Below are 23,292 nucleotides of genomic sequence, written 5' to 3'. Positions count from 1 at the left end.
GATGCAATATGACATGGTCACCCCTGTCAACCAGTCAGTCATCTCACACACAATGGTGAGACCGAGTGGGTAGGGCTGTGACACCGTGCACTCTGCCATCACTGCCCCTGAAGAGTGACCGAGTGGACGGGATGCTATCGGAGTACACCTATCCTCCTACCTCAAACATAGTGAGGGAGCGCAATGCTCTCAACTCCCGGTACGCGATGACGGGGAGGGATCCCGGCTGCAACCCCGCTGTATCGTGCTACCCATGAGCACCCCGGCGGTGCACCACCGAGCAACCTGCCATACACACCCTGAGTGCTGTGCCACTACCAATGCAGTGGTCACGCTGTGTGCAGGCCCATGTAGCCGGCCAACGAGCTCAACAACAATGGAGTCGTCAATCGCCCAGCATGCAATCATGCGATATGGTGCGTGCGGCTACAGTATGGCATACCTGAACATATCCTCCTCCATATGCGTAGGTGCCAATAAAACAAACGCATATGTATAACAATGATATAAGCAATGTAAATCCAACAACATATAACAAGTATCTCCAGCAACTAATCAAGTGTAGATAAGCATCATAAATATCCATCTCTATGAACATATGTACACATGGCAAAAGATAAAAGCATCCAGTTCTAAAGTAAAGCAACTAGCAGATGAAGCATGTGATAGGTATCAACTAGCTAAGACCAAGAGAGAGAATAATCTACTATCTACCACTGATAAGTATATATAAGCTACACATATCATAAGACATTATCAAAAGATAAGTAAGAGGGTACCCGCCTCAAATAGAAGGTACAATCAAGCAATCCAAGGTCGAGACGCCCGTCTCGAATCAAAGTCCTGTGTCAACAAACAATATATATATTTTATTTAGCTAAATCCAAATGAATAGCTAAATAAAATCCCTAAAACTAAATTAGGGCAAAACCCTAATCACACAACCTCAATCTACATAATTAAATCTAATGGTTAATTAGGATTAGTTACCTAATCCCTAATCACCAATTAGATTAGAAATCCAAACTTAAATTAAATCCAATAGTTGGCTAGGGTTAATTGTCTTAACCCTAATCCTTCTATTAGTTTAATCTAAGCAAACAAATCTAATCACAATCGACCACTAATTACAACATCTAATCAAACCTACATATGATCATGAAATCAAAATTATACTATGATTTACAACCAAGATCAAATACCTACACATAACAACTAAATCAAATCTAATACAACAAGTATCAACTACCTCTACACGTATCTCAATTCAACCACTGGAATACAAGGTAATCTGCTGGAACTAGGGGAGCTGTTGGTTGGAGTATTGCTGGACCAAGTGAATTGAATCAAGAACACCACAGAACCACAACCTACTGGATCCACCGGACCAAAAAGGAATCAAGCAAAGATCACAGATCAACAATAAATGGAGAACCCTAATCCAGCAATACCTAATTTTAACGAGAACTCACCTCTAACCGGGACCTCAATCAACAACAGGGAGGAGGCCCACTGATCAGATGCTTTCCTCCTAGTCCAGAACCGGAAGACGATCACAACAATAGGTCAAGCAGGGAGATAGTTGATTAATTAACCATCCTTCTAGCCTGTGCCCAGCAGCTCAAAAACGCCTCATCAAGACCTCCTTGGAATTTCTCCTCACTGGATTCCACCCTACTTGTCTCTGCCGATAGCTACCATTGATCCCATCATCTTCAACCGAAACCTAATCAACCACAAGAAGATGAGGATCAAGAATAGGGTATCGGTGAACAGAGAAGAGATCGGGGAATGGCTTCCGGCGATCTAGGGCACGGGTCCGCAAGGGTCAAGAGAAGAATAAGAATCGAATCTAGGGCACAAATCAAAGAACAGGAAAGAGGAAGGATCGGTCGCTTACCCGTGGAACCCTAATTGCTCCTTCACGCCGGCGATCGGCGATGGCGGCTCGATCTAGCGGCGCTGAACCAACAAACCCCCTCCCAGATCTGGTGGACGGTGGTGGAAGAGGGTGCTCAGCCGCCGGCGATCAATTCCCCTGGTGGCTTCGTCGGCGTCGGAGAAGAGAATGGGATTGGGCGCGGGATCGGGGAAGGAGAGGAGAAAGGGGGAGAAGACACGGGTGGATCAGCGTTTGGGGAGAAAAGAAATAAGAAAAGAAATGGAATTATATTTAAAAACATTTCCTCACTTAAACGGGTATCCCAAACTGGCTTCATCCGAATCCCCCGATCGATCCCCTCAAAACCCTTCGTACGAGCTCCGAAAAATTCCCAGAAAATTTCTAAAAATTCCGAAAAAATTCTATAAGGCTATTTTCCAAATAACCCTATTAATTAAATTTTCCGAGATCTCACAAAGGCTTTCTTGGAGAAATTCTTTCTAGCTTCATGAACTGCAACTATCAGGAAAAGTATCTGTGGGATTCAGCAAGTGGTGGGAGAGACACTTTATGACTTTTGGGAGAGATTCAAGAAGTTGTGTTCAAGTTGTCCTCAACACCAAATTAGTGAACAATTACTTGTCCAGTACTTCTATGAGGGTTTGTTACCTATGGATAGAAGTATGATAGATGCAGCAGTTGGAGGAGCTTTAGTGAACAAGACTCTAGAACAAGCTAGAGAGCTTATTTCTAACATGGAAGAGAATTCACAGCAATTTGGAAGTAGGTCATTAACTACAAGAGGAGTTGGAGAGATTCAAATGGTTTCTAATGAACAAAAGGAGATAAGGAGTACATTGTTGGAATTAACATCTTTAGTGAAGCAATTGGCATTGAATAATGTTAAACAAACTTCTACTTTTTCGAATACCCAATTTCCATGTCAATCAAAGATAGTTTGTAGTATCTGTTCAAGTCAAGATCACATTTCAGAATTATGTCCAAATCTTCATCAAGATGAATCATTGGCAGTATTTTCGAGAGCTCAATTCCAACAAAAATATGACCCTTATTCTTCTACATTCAACTAAGGTTGGAGAGATCATCCAAATTTGAAGTATGGCAACTCAGAATTTCTAGAAAAATCAGAGTTTTCAACCGCTTCAACAGGGATTCCAACAGCAATTACAACCTTTTCGGCATCATTATCAACCTACGAGTCAATTTCAACAATCATGTGATTTAGCCTTATCAATAATCATTTCAACAAAACTAGTAGCAACATCACCAATCTCAGAATTTCCAAAATCTACAAAACCAACATGCACTTCTAGCACCCTCAAAACTAAGTTTGACTCAAGGAAGTTTCAATGCTACCTCTAGTTCAGATGCACAGCAAGCTAGATTGGAGGAGTTGATGCAGCAAATGTTACAGCAGCAACAAAATCAGTAAAGAGCTAATTCTGCTCTACAAAACATTAAAAGGTAGATTGGGTAACTAGCTTCTAGCATTAACCAAATGCAAGCTCAAGGATCAAGTCAATTTCCTTCATAAACAACACAAAATCCTAAGGGGAATGTGAGTGCATTAACTCTCAAAAGTGGGAAGAGAATTTCATAGGTGGAATCAAATGGAGCAGATTTTTTTGGAAAATGTACAGCAGCTCAAGTTCTAGATCCAACCAACTTACAAACAAATGCAAATAGCTTTGATTCTAGTTTGCAAGCAGGACATTGTTCTCCAAATTCAAACTCAGATTTGATTTACATTGATACCAAGACTTTAGATAAAGAGAAAGTTGGCATTGGTTCGGAAAATTCCAGTGGCAGAATTCTAGTTGATTCAATTCTAGAATTCCAGCACAACAAGTTGTCGAGCCTAGTATTTCTTTGCCTTTTCCTCAACACAGAGTACAACCAATGAAGGATGTAGAGGAGGAAAAAGTTAGAGAGTATCAAGATCTTGTGAAGCTATTTAGCAATGTGGAAGTGAATGTGCCTTTATTGACAATGATCAAGCAAATTCCCAAGTATACAAAATTTCTCAAGGATCTTTGTGTGCACGAAAAGAAGTTGAAGGAGAACAAGTTGATTAGCATGGGCAAGAATGTATCAGTACTCATCCAGCCAATTCCTCAAAAATGTAAAGATCCTGGAGTGTTCACTGTACCTTGTGAGATTGGGAGCAATCTTTTTGAGGATGCTATATTAGATTTGGGAGCTTCAATTAATGTAATGCCAAAATCAATTTTCAGACTTTAGGGATTGGACTATTACATCCTACAAGAGTTGTTATTTAGTTAGCTAATCATAGTTAGACTCATCCAGCTGGAGTTATTGAAGATGTGTCAGTTAAGGTCAGAGAACATATTTTTCTTGCATATTTTTATATCCTAGATATAGAAGGAGACTATCTAGCCAATAGATCTCCACTTATTCTTGGAAGACCATTCCTGAAGACTGTAAGGATAAAGATTGAAGTTCATGCGGGCACACTTTCCATGGAGATAGGAGATACAGTGGTCCAGTTTAGTATTTTAGATGCCATGAAGCACCCAAGAGAAGATCATTCTATTCTTAGTGTGGATATCTTAGAGGAGTTGACTAGCATGGATTTATTTTTTGATGATAATTCATTTCTGGATATTTCTGATGTAGGTGAGTGTAAGCAATATTCTGCAACTTTAGACATGGACATTTCTTGCAGTTTATCTTCGGATGAGAGATGATTTATGTGTAGAGGATTGCTTAGTAGAAACACTTCCCCAAGGATCGTCAAGAGAAGAAGATTTATGTGTAGGGGATTGCTTAGTAGAAGCACTACCCCAGGGATCACCATCTAGTGATGAGTCACAGATTGAGTTAAAACCATTGCCTAAACATTTGAAGTATGCTTATTTGGGAGAAGATCAGCAGTTACTTGTCATTATAGCCCATAATTTAGAGTCAGAGCGGGAGAGGAGATTATTAGAGATTCTGAGGTAGTCTAGAAGAGCCATTGGATGGACACTTGCTAACATTCCTGGGATTAGTCCTTCCATTTGCATGCATAGGATTTGTTTAGAGGAGGATATAAAACCAGTGAGACAGCCACAGAGAAGATTTAACCCACTGATCCTTGATGTAGTCAAGAAGAGGTAACTAGACTTCTGCAAGCAGGTATCATCTACCCTATTTCTGACAGTAAATGGGTAAGTCTCATCCATGTGGTTCCAAAGAAATCAGGAGTGACAATGATAGCTAATGAAGAGAATGAGTTGGTGCCCACCAGAGTGAAGAATTCATGGAGAGTTTGTTTGGACTACAAGAAGCTGAACCAAGCAAGCAGAAAGAACCATTACCCCTTACCTTTATTGATAAGATGCTAGAGAGGTTTGCAAGTAAGTCACATTATTGCTTCCTAGATGGATATACAGACTATTTTCATATTTGCATCAACCCATAGGATCAGGAGAAGACCACCTTCACTTGTCCTTTTGGTACATTCGCTTATAGACGCAGGCCATTTGGACTTTGCAGCACTCCAAGGACTTTTCAGCGATGCAAGGCAAGTATTTTTGGTGATTTATTAGAGCATTGCATGGAAGTGTTCATGGATGATTTTTCTGTGTATGGATCATCTTTCGATGCATTTTTAGAAAATTTGTCTAGGTTTCTAAATAGATGCATTGAGACTGATTTGATACTTAATTTTGAAAAATGTCATTTTATTGTTGAGCACGGAATTATTTTAGGTCATATAGTCTCTAGGAGAGGTGTTGAGGTAGATCCTGCTAAAATAAGTGCTATATCTTCTTTATCTTACCCTGCATGTGTGCGGGATGTTTGAGCTTTCCTTGGTCATGCAGGATTCTACAGGAGATTTATTAGAGACTTCAGTAAGATTGCTCTTCCATTGTCTCAGTTGCTTCAGAAAGATGTGGACTTTCATTTTGATCAGAGGTGCAAGGAAGCCTTTGAGAGATTGAAGGAAGCCTTGATTTCAGCACCTATCATTAGGCCACCAGATTGGACTCTTCCTTTTGAGTTGATGTGTGATGCATCGAACCATGGTGTAGGAGCTATATTTGCTCAAACAGTAGATGGAGCACCACATGTGATCTATTATGCTTCAAAGACTTTAGATGTAGCTCAAGCAAACTACACCACGGTAGAAAAAGAACTTCTTTCTATAGTTTTTACTTTAGATAAATTCAGATCATATTTACTTTGTTCTCACGTAATTATATTTTCTGATCATGCAGCTTTGAAGTTCCTCCTGAAGAAGCCAGATGCCAAGCCTAGATTGATTAGATGGATGCTTCTGCTTCAAGAATTTGATTTGGAGAAACGAGATAGGAGTAGGAAGGAGAACTTGGCTACAGATTACTTGAGCAGGATTGTGGGAGATTCAGATCATACGACTATTGATGATGATTTTAAAAATAAGTAGCTTTTTTAGATACATGCTGAGTCACCTTGGTATGCAGATCAGGTTAACTTTTTAGTAGCTCATGTTTTACCTGCATAATTTTCAAAAACTCAAAAGAACAAATTAAAAAGTGACACAAAATATTATGTGTGGGATGATCCTTATTTGTGGAAATTTTGTAGTGATCAGATCATTAGGAGATGCATACCTAATTTTGAGTTCCAGTCTGTACTCACATTTTGTCATTCATCTGAGTGTGGGGAACATTTTGAACCCCAGAGGACTACAAGAAAAGTTCTAGAGTGTGGTTTGTATTGACCCACCCTTTTTCGTGATGCCTATGTTTTTTATAGATCATGTGATAGGTATCAACAAACTAGGAACATAGGACCTAGGAATGAGATGCTTTGGCATTACATGTTATTTTGTGAGATTTTTGATGTATGAGGTATTGACTTCATGGGTCCATTTCCTGTCTCCTTTGGATTTTCATATATGTTATTGGCAGTTGATTATATTTCCAAATGGGTGGAAACCATTCTCAATAGGACTGATGATTCTTCAGTTCTTATTAGTTTTGTCAGGTCACACATTTTCTATAGGTTTGGAGTGCCTAGGGTGATCAGTAGTGATCAAGGGCCACATTTTTGCAATGGACACATAAAGGCTATGCTAAGCAAGTATGCGGTTTCACATAGAGTTTCTACTCCTTATCATCCCTAAACAAATGAGCAGGATGAAGTGTCCAACAGAGAAGTAAAGTTAATTCTTGAAAAGACAGTGAGGCCTGATAGGAAGGACTGGAGCAAGAGATTAGATGATGCATTGTGGGCTTATAGGACTACTTTCAAGACCCCTATAGGGATGTCTCCATATAGAATTGTATATAGAAAATCTTGTTATCTTCCAGTGGAGATTGAACATAGGGCTTTTTGGGCAGTCAAAGCTTATAATTTTGATGCTAGCTAAGCAAGAGAAGAGAGGAAGTAACAACTTTAAGAACTTGAGGAAATTAGGCTAGAGGCATTTGAGAACTCACGGATCTACAAAGAAAAGACCAAAAATTTTCATGATAAGCACATTGTGCTTAAGAAATTTCATATTGGTGACAAGGTGTTTTTATATAGGTCACGGTTCAAATTGATGAAAGGTACGTTGAGATCTCGTTGGGAAGGGCCATATATTGTGACTAATGGATTTTCTTATGGAGATATTGAGATTAGGGAGGAGTCCACCGGTCGGATTCTCAAAGTTAATGGGCATAGACTCAAGATATTTCATGAAAGTAGCAATGGAGTGGTAATGGAAAGAATGAGCAACATTGGTGCTTTCTACCCAAGTTAAAGGGGAGTTTGTTCCAACTTAATTTTCTTTTGCATTTACATATATTCATGTTGAGTTGTTTAAATAAATTCTTTGTTGAAAATTTTAATTTTGATTTTAAGAAATAAATTCTTTACTGTAGGTAGTTTTCTTTTGTATTTGGTTTTGATTTTCGGAATAAGAAAATGGTATCCCTTGTGTAACACCCCACCCTCCTCACTACTAGTCTGCGAGGGCGGAGCGCTACTGGACTACTAACTATACTTTAACTAAAATTGTTCGCATGAAAATATCTATACTTAAAACTCTCTAAACACTCAAAACATGCAATTAACTGGCAGTGGAAGACTAAATGACTCATCTATACATACTACTCAGACTTATGTTCACAACTAAATCTATACATCAATCTAATCATGCTGAAATATATGTATTAATCTGAACATGCATGCAACCATTATACAACTCAGATAATAGGTCTAATGTGCATAACAATTTAAATGAAAGAATGCTAAATACATGACAATCTTAATAAATTCTTATGCTAAATCCCAAGGCTTCTATAGTCCAGGCATCACACATCCATCCGCACCTCCTTGTCGCCTTCCTTTGCTATAACTTTCCCTTTTCTTTATCTACAGTAAGAGGAAATGCAACTATAAGCAAAATTGCTTAGTAAGCGCTATCTAACTCATAAAACTCGAATATGCATGTGAATAAAATAAATCTAAAACTGAATGCTTTAAAGGAAATACTACACATGCTCATCTAATAGCAAAAGAAACAAGACATGCTGAAATGCTAAACATGTAAAGCTTATTTCACTTGTTCAAAACTTATACTTTTATATTTCAGAATAATAAGTTTAACTGAACTGATACATAAACTGAGCTAAACTGATGCTAGGCTAATGCTGAATCTGAACTGTATTCACGTAACTGATTTTGTGAAGTTTTGAAAACTATTTTCATAATAGATAAAAATAATAATCAAGCTGCTGATGGGCCCGGCAACTGTACTTGTTATGCGCACATCCCTAACTAGACCCGAGGTAACTAGTCCCGAATCTAGTAGGGTTTACTAGGTTATCTAAACCTAGGGACGACTATGGGAGCTCAACCCAAGGACAACTAAGAGTCCAGCATAGTGCCACTGATAAAAGTAAAATACTAATTCATAAGCTGATTTATATTAATTACTTCTTCTTTAAATGTCTTGGCATTTTAACGAGCACCTTGTGTGCCAAAATCCCTAAAGTCTTGACTTTGGGATCTACTTAAGGCCTTGGCCTTTTTCTTTCTTTTCTTTATCTTGCTGATACTTGTTAATACCTCTATTAAAAAGATGTCTCATACAAAACTGCACTAAAATGCTTATTAACTCAGCACTGAAATGCTTAACAGAATTGCATGGAAATACTTAATAGAACTGTACTGAAATGCTTATTGAACTGCACTAAAACTAAATCTGCATACAAGCTTAATCAAATATGCCTGCAAACTTAATCAAAATTCTGCACTATAAGCTTAATCAAAATTCTGCACTATAAGCTTAATCAAATCTGTCTACAAACTTAATCAAAATTCTGCACTATGAGCTTAATCAAATTCTGCACTATAAGCTTAATCAAAATTCTGCACTATAAGCTTAATCAAATCTGCCTACAAACTTAATCAAAATTCTGCACTATGAGCTTAATCAAATCTGACTACAAACTTAATCAAAATTTTGCACTATAAGCTTAATCAAATCTGCCTACAAACTTAATCAAAATTCTACACTATGAGCTTAATCAAATCTGCCTACAAACTTAATCAAAATTCTGCACTATAAGCTTAATCAAATCTGCCTACAAACTTAATCAAAATTCTACACTATAAGCTTAATAAAAAATCTGCACTATAAGCTTAATTAAAATATGCAAATCTAATTAAACTACTAGAGATCTAATTGGATCTTCCAATGCTAAACCATCAAAAATCTGAAAGTAAAGTTTCCATCCTTAATTTACGTCATCAACATTTGATCATCATCTTTTCTGAATCTAATATTCCTTTAAATTTATGCATTCTCTTCCCATAAATTAATCAATATGATATCTGTCTCATGCTCACTGCATAACAAAACAATTCACTCCTTTCCAAATCTAAATGAACTAAATTTAGTTTCATGGCAGCAGCACCAATCAAACAATAAGGAATAAACTAAACCACATACTCAAATTAATTAAAACCTCTTCTCATCTTCTTTATGAAACTCACGGCAGGAAATCTTCAAAATCATCAATCTTTGCGGTATGCGTCGGAAATCAAGAACACATGAATCCGAAGCTACTCTACTGCAGGTGAGGAAGCACTTACCTTGCTTCTTGGACTCACCACCGAACAAGAAGGGCTTCTAGGACCTTGGCCGGCCGCCGGAGACGATGCCCTAACTCCCTTTTGTTTTCTGGCCGAGCTCCGCCATCGTACGCAAAAGAGAAGGAGAGAATGGTTTAGGTCACGGAAAAATAGAGCATCAACTTATCCCTTTTTATAACTTAATATTTCTGTTAACTCATTAATAAATTTTTCTATCTTTTCTAAACAGATCGGTCCGCTTGGATTCTTGGTCCGCTGGATTCGCCCCTGGTTGCGGGTTCGATTGCTCAGTCGCCCCTTTTATTCCTATTTATTTTCTGTTTCCTATTAACCATTACTTAAATAAATTTCATTCCCCTTTTTAATCGGCAACGCTCGCTGGGTCACCCGGTCAGCCGCCTTTTGTTAAGTCTTTGACCGGGTCGCGGGTTCGATTCCTCAGCCGAACCCTTTTACTCCTATTTATTTCCTATTTATTAACTACCGCTTAAATAAATGTTTCTCCTTCTTTAATCAGCAACGTCCGCTTGGGCACTTGGTCAGCCGGATTCGCTTAAGAGTTGGCTTGGCCGGAGGTCGTGGGTTCGAATCTCGACTTGGACATTATTTTTGTCGAAACTTCTTTCGTTTAGTAAAAATTCCAAACGAACTCCAAAAATTGCATAAAAATACTCTAAAAATTTCTAAAAATCTCTAGAATTTTTCTAAAGCATTTCTAAGTATTTTTACGTACTATTAGGACTCGTAATGAGGAATTTTGGGTCGTTACACCTTGGCATTTTTCTTTTACATGTTAGTAATGGAGAATGTTAGCTATTTTTTAGTGTTAATTTTTAGGCTTAATGTCATGATTGGACTCTTTATTTTCTTGAGGTTACTACTTAATGATGGACACTAGATTAATAAGTTGAGATGATATTTTTTTATATACCTAGTAAGTTTTAAGCCTTAATTGTGTGATTCACTTGTGTTACTACAACTCTAGAACTTGCTTTGATTCTTTCAAAATCACAATTCAATGTATTGAATTACATTTATGAAGGTTAATCTGTTATATCTCTTTCACACTATTTCTTACCATTATTCTTGTTTACTATAATATCTTTTGATATCTTTCACTGTTAAAATCTTGGATATGGATACATTGGGCATTATGTGATGGATTCTTTGGCCGAGACAGACAAAGGTTGAAGTGTGGGGGAGGTGTTTAGTGTTTTGAGTAGTTGCAAGCATCTTTACTGTGCCAAATTTGATTTTTGTTGAGAAAATCTTTTCATGATCTAAATCCTTCGTTAAACAGACGTATCTCTACTGGAAACATTGTGATTGCTTGGATTGATATGAGGAATTAGCCTAATTCTTGAAATTAAATGTTGATGGTGTAGTGGAATGCATGCTGATTCAGCAGGCAGTTTTGAATTCAGTTTCCATTAATTCATTGCCACATATCATTTTCTCATGAGCCTGAATCTATAGGATTTAAGACTAAGGGTATCTGAATTGTAGATCTTGATACTTAAGCTTAAAGTTGCAGAATTGTAAGCAGTGAGGAAATTGAAATCTGCACTTGACAGAATGCAATTTCGATTGAGGAGGTTTCAAGAATTCTGGAAGCTGGAACTATGAGCTGGAGTTAAGTGTAGTTATTTGAAATTTATTGTTAAAGATGTACCTACAATTCAGGCGAAGTACTAAAATATTGATGAAGCTAGAGTTGATATGAAAATCAGGTGAAGCTTTGGAATTCTAGTAACAAAAGGAGCTGGTGGTAACTTGGTAAAAATAGTGATAGAAGTGAACAGACATGAGGAAATTACAGAAATGAAATGAAGTGGCAACTGGAACCTGATCACTATGGATCAGAATTCGAGATTCAAGAGGTGGACATTATTTGATGAAATGAAGACAATTGCAGACACTTGATGCTACAAACAGTGAAGAAGGAAATTTAAGAAAATGAGAAAATAGTTTGATGGAGGATATGTTTGTATTAAATTTGTTGATTTCAAATCATAGCTGGAATCAGTTTCCAGGTAATCAAGAGAAGGGTATGAATGGTAAACGAAGAGAAGTAAATGAAGACAAGTGTTCAAGCCAAAATCTGTCAAAGCAATGGTGAATGCAGTATTTGGTATATGGTTGGTTATACTAAATTGAGCTTCTTGATCAGGAATAATGAAACCCAAGCCTGCATTAATCGTTTGTTAAATGAGATGGTCTAGAGGGATTAAAGATTAAGGTTTGGTCAGATTAAGAAAGGTTAAAATTCTGGAAATATCAAGTTGCTAAAAACATAATGAAGTTGTTGAATTCTGTTTAGAGGGCAAAATTCTATGTCAATCTTGGGAACTGAATTTCTGAGCTGAAATAAAATGAATTCAAGCTAAATGTGATTGAGTGATTAAAGGCAATAGTTCATAGAAGATTTAACAACAAAGCTTGATCTAAATGCAGTAAAGTAAAAGTGAAACAGGAAAAGTTGAAACTGAAAATTGGAAACTGTTCGATTCGAATTCTGTAAGGAGATTAAAGTTGTTTGGATTTAAAATAGAACAGAATCTAGAATAGAAGTAGTATCAAAGTTTGTACCAACTTGGCATCATTAGCTCTTAAAGTCAGTGAGGAATTGTTTGAAGACCTTGTATTGCTGAAACGGATGTGATTACATGTTTTCTTATTTTCTGAAATGCTGAATGGTACAGGAATTCTGATTCAAAGAATTGCTCCTTTAGTCTGGAAAGAATGAAGAAAAATGGGAAATAGAAAATGTGTAGAGGTAGTAATGGGAGCAAGTATTCAATATCTCTGAAACTGAAACAGAAATTCGTGACTAAGTAGGAGTCTGAAACAAGAACAGAAACAATTCAGAAATTGTAATCTGAAACTTAATTGTTCATAATTTTGTATCCAGTGGCTAGATTGAGTACCTTATTTGGAATTTATTGTGTTCAAGCTTTAATTGAAGAAATGTAATGTGAGAAATCATTATTGGACTGAAATAGTAAAGCTTGGATTGAAGGGAGATCAGTAGTTAGCTAGACTGCAGAATTACAGAATTTGAATTTGGAAGCTGATTTACAGGAATCAGAAATGAATTTAGAATAAAAACAAAAAGAGAACTGTAAACGGGAAGGAATTATAGGTTCATAAATTAGTGAATGAAGATAACAACTGGAAAAGAACTTGGAGGTCAAGTTTTGGAACTAGAAACAGTGAAGTCAAAACAAGCAGTATTGTTCCAATTCTGTGCAGTGCAATTTTGTGCCAAACTTTATAAAGACTGGAAATTGAAGTAGAGTGAAGGAAGAATACTTTAACTGATAATGAACGAAATGTTTCTTTAGGCTCAAATCTAAGGAAATCAAGCTCAAGTTTTTAGAACAGTAAAGGCAAAAAAAATCAGCTTACATTATATTGAGATTTTGAGATAAGTTTGCTGAAATACTATGGAAACCGAAATGAACTTGAAACTGAATTTCTCAACAGAGTGATGCATATGGAAGTGAGTTAAGGAAGAAGAGAAGTAGGGGAGTGTGGCCAGAATCCAATCATATAGCATACTTATGTACCCATGTCTTCCACTAGCAATTGAACTAATTCTTTCTTATCTTTGCTTGCTTTTGACTAAAACTTCTAATTGGATCTAATTCAATTTTTTTTTCTTTATGATTTACCTTCATAATGTGAATTTATATCCATGATCATGGTAGAGAGTAGAAGATAAACAAGCATACGGTAGTGCAAGAAGCATAAGTAGCATGAGTGCCCTCCATTGTTGTGATCACATATTGAAATAGAATGAGGGCCACCAAAAATTCTTGTGAGATTAGTGTGTTATCATTCTCAATTTATTCATGATGGATGAAAATCATTATGTTATTAACCAAGAGTAAAAGTTGATGTTCATGAATGCTTGAGTTCTAGAAATTTGACAATCTTAGATGGTTTTCCTTCTCTAGCTTCTAATCATGATTAGGAATTTGTCTAGGAGGCACTATTAAAGTAGATTCTTTAGTTTTCTTGACTTACATGAGACATGCAAGAATAAGTGTGGGGGATTTTGATAGTTGGTTTATTAGGCATATTATTTTGTTGGGTTTCGGATGATTTTTGGAGAATTATTATATTGATGAATTGATTTGTGATGTGGTTCATAAAGCAAGGATTGATTTAAGCTAACCACATTTCTTTTCTTTAATTCATGAATTTTTGTCTCATAAATGTAATTTGATTGTGTAGGTAACCAATGGGGTTTATTGAGCAAGGGATTCAAGCTTATTTGATGAGGAGGTTGGGTTCATGCAATCAAGAAGAGTAGCTAAAACCATGCGAATCAACTAAACTCAACCTAAGCCATGTGACTCAAGCCATTTGATTAGCCACTCTTGAACCGAGTTCAAGCAAGGATTTAAAAGCTCAGCTTCGGCACGATGAATAGTGGCTTGCGCTACTGTTCATCGTGCCATCTTCGTCTTCTTCACACGGCGATGCAAGCTCCATTCTCGTTCCAGATCTGAGATTCAATTTCCTTCATTGACGGCGAGACCTGAGCAACTGGTAATCAGTGTCTGAGGATCAGAGAGAAACAGAAGGTCGTTCCACTAATCACGACTTCGATTTCTGCGTTCATAGCGTGCCACAGATTAGAGGGTGTTTCCCCGATCTGAGTATCCATCATCCAATGGAGGTGTCGGCGGTGTTACCTCGGCATTTCCGATTCCATTCCATTTCCAAATTCGCCCGTGACATTTGAATCGATCAGATTAATCGATCAGAACTCGCGTTTCCAAATTTCAAACTTCTGTTCTTCGTGCATCGAGAATTTCAATTGATCGCAAGCTTAAAGGGAGGTTCCCAGGAGCTGTGAGCAACATCGGTATTAGCTAGTAGTTCAAATCTTCTCCACCAACTGCTAGAAGGGTGTTTTCCAAGAGCGTTTCTATGTCACAACAAAGAGAAGGGGATCTATCAGAGTTTTGAGTTTGTGGAATGTCTTTCTTACGTTTATTTGGGATTTATTTGCTAGATCTAATGCTTAGTTTAGTTTTCTTTTCTTTGCAATCTTCATCCAGTTTGCATTAAGCTCTGTCCAGTAGTTGTAATTAGAAATTCTGTGGTGGATTCCATTTCAGCTTTGCAAATTTAACTGTTATACGTTTCAATTCTACAAGTAGGATTTTAATTTTATGTTAGTTAGTCTAACCTTCGGAATTTAGTTCTTCAATTTGTTATAGCAAATTCTTTCTCTACAATGTTGATTGTTAAGTCATGATCAGTAATGTCCTTTCAATAACTCTGCATGCTTGTTCTTAGGGGTAACTGACTCAATTCGAATAAGATTAGCTCAAGTTAGTGTTAGCAGTTTATTGGTCTATTAGTGTGTTTAGATTAAAGTATGCATTTACTTCATTAAGTTAGATTCTGAAGTTTACATTATGGTAGCTGAACTAACTGTTTTCAGTTGCATTGAGTTTCAATAAAGTTGTGATAAGTTGTCCCTCTAGCTTAGTTTAGTTGTTCTTTTAATTGTTTCAAGAATAAATTTCTTTTTTTAGTTTTATAGTTTCATTTACAGCAAGGGTTTGATTTCTGTTTTAGGATAAATTTAGTTAAAGGCACTTTCTTATCTGAATTGCATTTTATAATCTAGATAGCAAGAAAACTAAAATCAACCCTCATTTCTAATTAGAAAACCCAAAAGGAATTTTACATCTAATCACACACACATTTATTAGTTATCCTTGAAAAAATACGACTTGGGATCTATTCTACATTTATTCTATTGAATCAATATGGGTTTTCAACAAAGAATAATTTGAGTGCCACGTGACATGCAAGAGGGTTAACATCAGTTATAAATAGAGCTCTGGTCCTCTCCATTTAACACAACACTTGTATACAAACTTCTAAATTTTATTTTCATTTTCTAAGCTATTAATCATTGTACAAGGCTTATCCACCTCCGATCTTGATCGAAGAAGGAGTTTCGATAGTGTGCTTCACTTATCTTGAATTAAGAACCTCCCTAGTTGCAAACCAAGTAAATATGATAGCCTCATTTATTCTTTTATGCAATTTATTTCTATTAATTAACAAGTGTGTCTTAGTTAAAGTTGAAAGAAAGAGAAGGATATAATTCTAATTTCAGGGCAATTCCCCCCCTCTTGTTGGCCGTACCGAGACCAACAGCACCCTATGATGATCTTGAGGGTATGGATACTGGTACCATAAAGGGTAAGGAAAGAGGGATTTCCTTGGTGTTGGCGGTAACATCACTGCCCTCGATTGCAGCAGAAGCGACAGTAACTTTGAGTCGCACAGTTCTAGCTCCACATCTGCCCAGTCATGGAGTTCTTCTTCAGTTAATTTAATGGAAGCTCCAAGTGAGGCTTTCCACATAGTTTTAGCTGCAAAGAAAGTAGAGAGACCTCACTTAGAAAAAATATAGATTTAAATTGAAAATTCCTTACCGAAAGAGTAGGCTAGCTTAACCTTGATCGAACTCAAGCCAAACAGGTACAAAACACCCTCTTGAAGTAAAATGTTTATGCTAAATTTCAAGTCGGCTAGGGTGTGGGCAGCCATTACGAATGTGGGCTCCTCTAGGAAATCTATAAGTTTCGGTGGCAGTGGCAAGTCCATCAACCACTCGGTTGGCCAAGAGACAGGAGGAACTGGTTTGATGAAGATGTAGTGTGATTTCCAGTCCTTATTTGAAGAAGACATTTTATCAAAAAAGACAATCTGCATTTGGGCTTGGTAGATGAAAACCCCTGATTCTGTTTGCTTAGGATAATAGAAGTAGTGGAAAATACAGGGAAGGCGAAATAATCGAAAAAGGATCACAACCCTGCATAGTAGTCGGATGGAATTAGGTGTTAATTGTTGAAGAGGGATTTGAAAGTAACAAGAAAATTTGGAAAAGAATGGATAGAGAGGGAAACGAAGGCCACCTGGGAAGTGGTCTTAGAACAATGCAAAGAAGCCTAGAGGGGGAAATTGGGGGCGGTCATGATCATTGGGGATGATTATCCTATGGTCCTTGGGACCTCTAATCTAGGCCGGGGATGTGAGGAGGGCTCTCTTGAGCCATAGAAGATGAAGAAAAAGGAGAAGTAAAAGCACTAGTGAAGTAAGGTAGAGAGACGATGAGGACTTACAAGGAGAGATGATAGGAGAAAAGGAAATCGTCGGCGTCGAAAACACGATAGAGTTTTGGAAAAGAATGAGCAATGAATAGGTTTTTTACAACATTCGAAACCTTAAAAATCTAGGGCCCTCGATCCCTAGCCATTTGATATAAATAAGGATAGAGAAGGTGTAAAATACCGAAAAATGGCGAATAATGATAAAGGAATTTTCCAGAATTTTTAGAAATTTTTCTGGAATTTTTCGGAAACCGTATGGACGAGTTTACGGGGATAAAAACTAGGCCCCGGGAAAGCCTGTTTAGGCTACCCCATTTAAGCGAGGAAATGTTTATTTTCCTAATTCCTTTTCCTTTCTTTTTTTTAATTTCTTATTCTCCGCCGCCGAACTCACGCCGTGCCCTAACCTCCTCGTGCCGACGGTTCCTTGCCTCCCCGAGCATACAAGAACCCTACCCGATCCTTCCTCTTCCTCTTCTTCTCCCTCTGTGCTTCTTCCCAACATCGGCAAACTCTCCCCTCTCCCCTCTTGCACCGATCGGCCAGCATCGACCAATGCTGGCAGCCGGCTAAACCCCTCTGCCCTTTGCGAAGTCGCCACCGCCGCACGGAGCAGCGTGACGCCCTACAGCCGACGCCTCACCGAAGATTCCTCTCCCTTGCCGACATCTCATCGTCGAGGAGGGTCCTTACCACACCGATCACCACGGAGGGCTCTGCCGACAGCAGCCTTTCACTTTGCCCTAGATCCGATCACTATAGTCGTCCGATGCTTTGTTGTCGGCGTACCTATGCCGTAGATCGCCGGAATCCAGAAGCTTGAGTAGGTCTTCGTTTAGGAGCAGCAACCCAAGCCTTGGTGTCCCCTTCCGTGCCCTAATTCCACTATTGGGTTTTCCTTCAGCCACCTCCTACAGTGAACCAACAGGGGAGCATCCGAAATTGGTGAGTTTTGGTTTGATTATTTCTGTCCTATTAGATCTGGATCCTATTGGTGGGATCAAGGGTATATCAAAGGGTTGAGAATTTATCTATGGACTGATTATGGTAGAGGAGGTGTTGGGTGGCTTCCGGAACAGTTAATTGCTTCTGGTGGAGTAGAGGATTGGTGACATTAGGGTAAGTGTTGATTACCCAAATTGTGTTTTGATCTAGTTCTTGCTATTGGAGTTTTAGAATCTGAAATCAGGATTTTTAGGGACATGTGGTGAATTATGCAAGGGATGGGGATCTATTGGGTTGATTCACTATGATTTATTCCTAATAAGTTTAGGATTTGGTTATTTTGATTAATGATTGAATTAGTTGTAACGTGTGATTACAGGAGGTTGATTCGAGACGGTGTCTCGACGAGGGATCTATTTCGGATACGATCCTTTTATTGGAGGCGGGTACTTTGACTTTATGTCATTTGATATGCATAGTAATGTTTTTAACAAATAGCAATGATTGTGTTTCTTATCTACTTCAGTTGGTCACTACCTGATTTGTTACATGCTTGTTTGTTTATTTGTTATGCACTTCATGTTAGTACCTACATGATTATACATGCTTATAGGAGTAGTGACACAACCATGTTGTTATTATGTTCAGGACCTAGGTTTATACCTTATCTGATTTGTGTACCTTTGATTTGGTTCATTGTCCTATGGTACACATTTTACATATATGTGGATATTGCTATGCTGCTCAGGATTTTACCATGCTTAGTGTCATGCACCATTCGCATGATTGCATGCTACGCGATAGTCTGCTCCATTATTGTTGAGTGCATCGCCAGTTTCATCTCTGTCAGTGCTCCGTTGGTCCACTCATGGGTAGCGTGACGCAGCATGGTAGCACGTCAGTTTGCTCGGTGGTGCTCCGCAGGGACACTCATGGGTAGTGTACTGCAGCGTGGTAGCACGTCGGGATCCCTCCCCGTCATCGTGTACCGGGAGATGAGAGCATTGAGCTCCCCCACTTATGATTTGGGGTAGGAGGATAGGTGTACTCCGACAGCATCCCGTCCACTCAGTCACTCATCAGGAGTAGTGATATCAGAGTGCACGGTTGTCACAGCCCTACCCACTCAGTCTCACCATCGTGTGTGAGATGGCTGACTGGCGTCAGGGGTGACCAGAACCCATCATTGGCATCATATGCATTTATACATTTTTTGATTGTGTTTGCTGCACTTATATGTTGCATTTGGATGGATGTATATGTTTGACATGCATACAGGATTTTGATACCTCTCGGTCTGACGACCCTGTTATATTTAAACATTGGTTCTGGTTAGTACAGTTTTCTCCTGCTTGTTTCAGTTGCATTTATCCTTCTTGTATCAGGAGACTGTACGCACGATTAGTGCTGGTTGTTATTTTCTTTGTTATGCATATCAGTTGTTACCCGTTGAGTGTTGGACTCACACCCTCCTCCGTTGCTATTTTCAAGTTGATGATGTCCGAAGAGTTCCAATCGCTAGTCCCCTGCAGTCGACGAGGACGTTTGTTGGTCTTTTGGTTTTTCTTTATTAGACTATGTTTAGACTTGTTCTGTTTTGATACTTTGGATCTTGTATGGATTTTTACTTGCCGATGGATTTTTATTCGACATGATCTTCTACATGCCTGCCTGGACGGCAGAAGAGGTATTGACTTTATTTGCGTCGTTGAGTTTTTGTGCTTTATGAGTATAGTTGAATAGGATATCGGTTTTGTGCTTTATGAGTGTAATTGAGTAGGATGATTTGAGATGTTTACTTATCATTTGTTTTAGTTCACTATTTAACTGCGTGGATGGTGTGATTGTTTGCTTATTTATTTGTTGTTATATACATATGTTTCGGCCGTGTTGGCCGTGTATGATCATGGATGTAGAAAAGTTTCAGATTGTCACATGTACAGGGGAGATGCTGTCGAAATTTCTTCGGACAGGGACTCCCCCGGGGTGTGACAATTTATTTGGCATCAGAGCCAAGTTGGCGATACTTGTTTGTATATCGTGTTACGAATTTCGAGATTTATCTGATACCAATTTATTGGTATCTGAGCAGGTTACGAATACCTGCTTTTGGTGTTTTAGATTTTAGGTTAGCCCAAGTTTGCTAGTAAACTTGGGTACTTATTTTCGGATTTGTATGAATTTCCGTTGGTTTTCTTGTACGAAATTCTGAGGTAAAATGGGGACTAGACAACGACGGAATATCTCCAGATGGCAAATAGGTATAAAGGTAATTTTATAATTTTTATACTTGTAGTGATATTTGTGTTATCACATAACAGATATGAGGTCTAGTCCTCAACATAAGTATGATTTCTATCACTTTACGATTCCTTTAAAAGATGAATTTGGGATGCATTTGGCTTGTGAAGGTAGGTCCATTTAGTTAATGTAGTTCATAAGAAATTGAGACATGTACATTGTTGCTCAGTGCATGTCTGATTAAATATTTCCAGGATAGGATACTTAGGAACTCCTATGCTCCTATGATTTAAGATCAACCCTATGATTATTTGTATTGTACTATCGTAGAAATGGTCACAACGTTTACATTGATCTACATATTTTCTATCCATTTTACCACTTAAAAACTAGTATAACGGTTTAGAAGCAAGGATGAGTAACCTTTCCTGAACAGATCGTGTTGCCGTAAACTTGGAATTTAATTTTCTAGTAAGTTTTGGGCAAGGTTTAGGCACTGAACTTGGATGCGACACCAAACGATATGAAGCCTTTGGTAAATATTTGAAATGTTGTTTGATGTGGCCCACACTTTTGCATGCTTACTAGGAGGTTGAGGCCTTCCTCCAAGTTGTCTTCTGCTTGATGTGGAGTCATTGCAGAGGCCACTAGTAACTAATCTGCACTAGACTCTGAACTAGCAGTGACAACCGTTGCTCTTATTTACTTGCAACATGATCTGATGATCTAATATTGCAAGGCTCTTGAGGTGTGCAACTGCAGTGATATCACCTCTATGGTGACCACCAGGTCAAGATTTCTGAAAACCAGCTAGAATCCAATTCTTCTTTTTATTTCTACTTTCAGTACATCGGCCTATACTATGCTATTTGCATAGATGGTTGTTGCTCACAATTTGGGCTCAACATTTCCTCCTGCAGACTCACTGAATGGTCTGCAACCAGCTACTTATCTAATGATTGCAAGGGACTTACAGACATTACCGGAATGAATGACTTCACCTCATCTATGGCAAGCACTTGATTTCTCAAATTAATTAGAATCCATAATTCTTCATCCTTAGTGTTCTTTTCTGCCAATTCCATCTTGGTGCTTATTCATGCATCTATGAGGGAGATTGGTAGATTATCCACTCTTAGACTGCAGTGACTGACCGTCTCTCTACCGTCCGGTGATACATTGGATGTCACCCAGGAGGTCAGAGGTTGCCCGTTAGACTTTGGCAACATGATACTTATGGTGGATCTTTTAGTATTGGAAATGGTCGATTTTGATATTATTCTTGGCATGGATTGTTTATCAGCATATCATGCCATTGTTGATTGCCAGACGAGGGTGGTCACGTTCCGGCTTCTGAACCAACCCTCGTGGAATTTCATTGGCATCAAAGACGACGGCATATCGACTATTTCGGCGATTCAGGCTCAGAAGCTGCTGTCGCATGGTTGTCAAGGTTTTTGTTATCTTTGATCAATACTAAGGACAGTAGTAGTTTGCAGCTCTCCGACGTTCCGGTGGTCCGAGAGTACCCAGATGTATTCCCAGAGGAGTTACCAGGTCTACCTCCCAGGAGGCAGGTGGAGTTCGCTATTAAGCTGATTCCGGGGACCGTACTGGCATCGAAAGCTCCTTATCGTATGGCACCAAAAGAGTTGAACGAACTGAAGGTTCAACTCCAGGAGCTTCTGGATAGGGGATTTATTCACCCTAGTGTTTCTCCATGGGGGTTCTCCAGTATTGTTTGTCAAGAAAAAGGATGGTACACTGAGGTTGTGCATTGACAACAAACAACTGAATGCAGTGACCGTCAGAAATAAGTACCCCCTTCCACGGATTGAGGATTTGTTTGATCAGCTTAGAGGTACATCAGTGTATTCTAAGATTGATCTGCGATCTGGATATCATCAGCTGAGAGTCAGAGAATCTGATATTCAGAAGACAGTATTCCGTACCAAATATGGTCATTATGAGTTTTTCGTAATGCCATTTGGGCTTACCAATGCACTAGCGGTGCTTATGGACTTGATGAACCACATCTTTCTGGAGTATCTAGATCAGTTCGTTGTCATTTTCATCGATGACATATTGATCTACTCGCGTTCCGAGGAGGAACATTAGGGATGTAAATGAACCAAGCCGCTCGTGAGATATTCGAAGTTCGATTCGATAAAAGCTCGTTTGAGCTCGTTTAATGAGGCTCGTTAAGATAAACAAACCAAGCTCAAGCTTCACAATACTCGGTTCGTTAGCTCGTGAACACGTTCGTTAAGCTCATGAATCAACTTTTAAATTAAAAAAATAATAATTTTGATATTAAATTTATAAATTTTACACTCTACTTATGAAAAATATAGATAAATATATTAAATTTATTTATTAGAATAAAATTATAAATTTTAATAAGAATATTATAATTTTCTCTAAATATATAATTTAATTTTTTATAAATATTTAATTTATAATTTATACTTATTAAGCTTGTTTAGGCTCAATAAAAGCTCGAATAAGCTCGTGAGCCATGAATATATTCGTTAAATAAAGCTCGAGCTCGTCTCGATTATAAACGAGTCAAGCTCAAACATTCAAGAGTTCGGCTCGGCTTGGCTCGATTACATCCCTAAGGAACATGCACAGCATCTTCGTACGGTTTTGGAGACTCTTCGACGACATCAACTGTACGTGAAGTTCAGCAAGTGTGCATTCTGGCTATCTTCAGTCGATTTTCTGGGATACGTGGTCTCTAGCAGAGGTATTTCAGTAGACCCTCAGAAGATCGAGGCTGTCACCAGCTGGAAGCAGCCGAAGTCAGTGCAGGAGATCTGCAGTTTTCTGGGATTGGTCGGATATTACTGACGTTTTGTCGAGGGTTTCTCGCGTATTGCTATGCCGCTGACACACCTTACCAGGAAAGGCGTGAAGTTCACGTGGTCCGAGGATTACGAGACCAGCTTTGAGGAGCTGAAGCGGAGATTAGTGTTGGCT

Source organism: Zingiber officinale, chromosome 4B, assembly GCF_018446385.1.
Source record: "Zingiber officinale cultivar Zhangliang chromosome 4B, Zo_v1.1, whole genome shotgun sequence".
Classification (NCBI taxonomy): domain Eukaryota; kingdom Viridiplantae; phylum Streptophyta; class Magnoliopsida; order Zingiberales; family Zingiberaceae; genus Zingiber; species Zingiber officinale.
The sequence above is the reverse complement of the archived record's forward strand: the minus strand, read 5'-3'. Positions refer to the sequence as shown.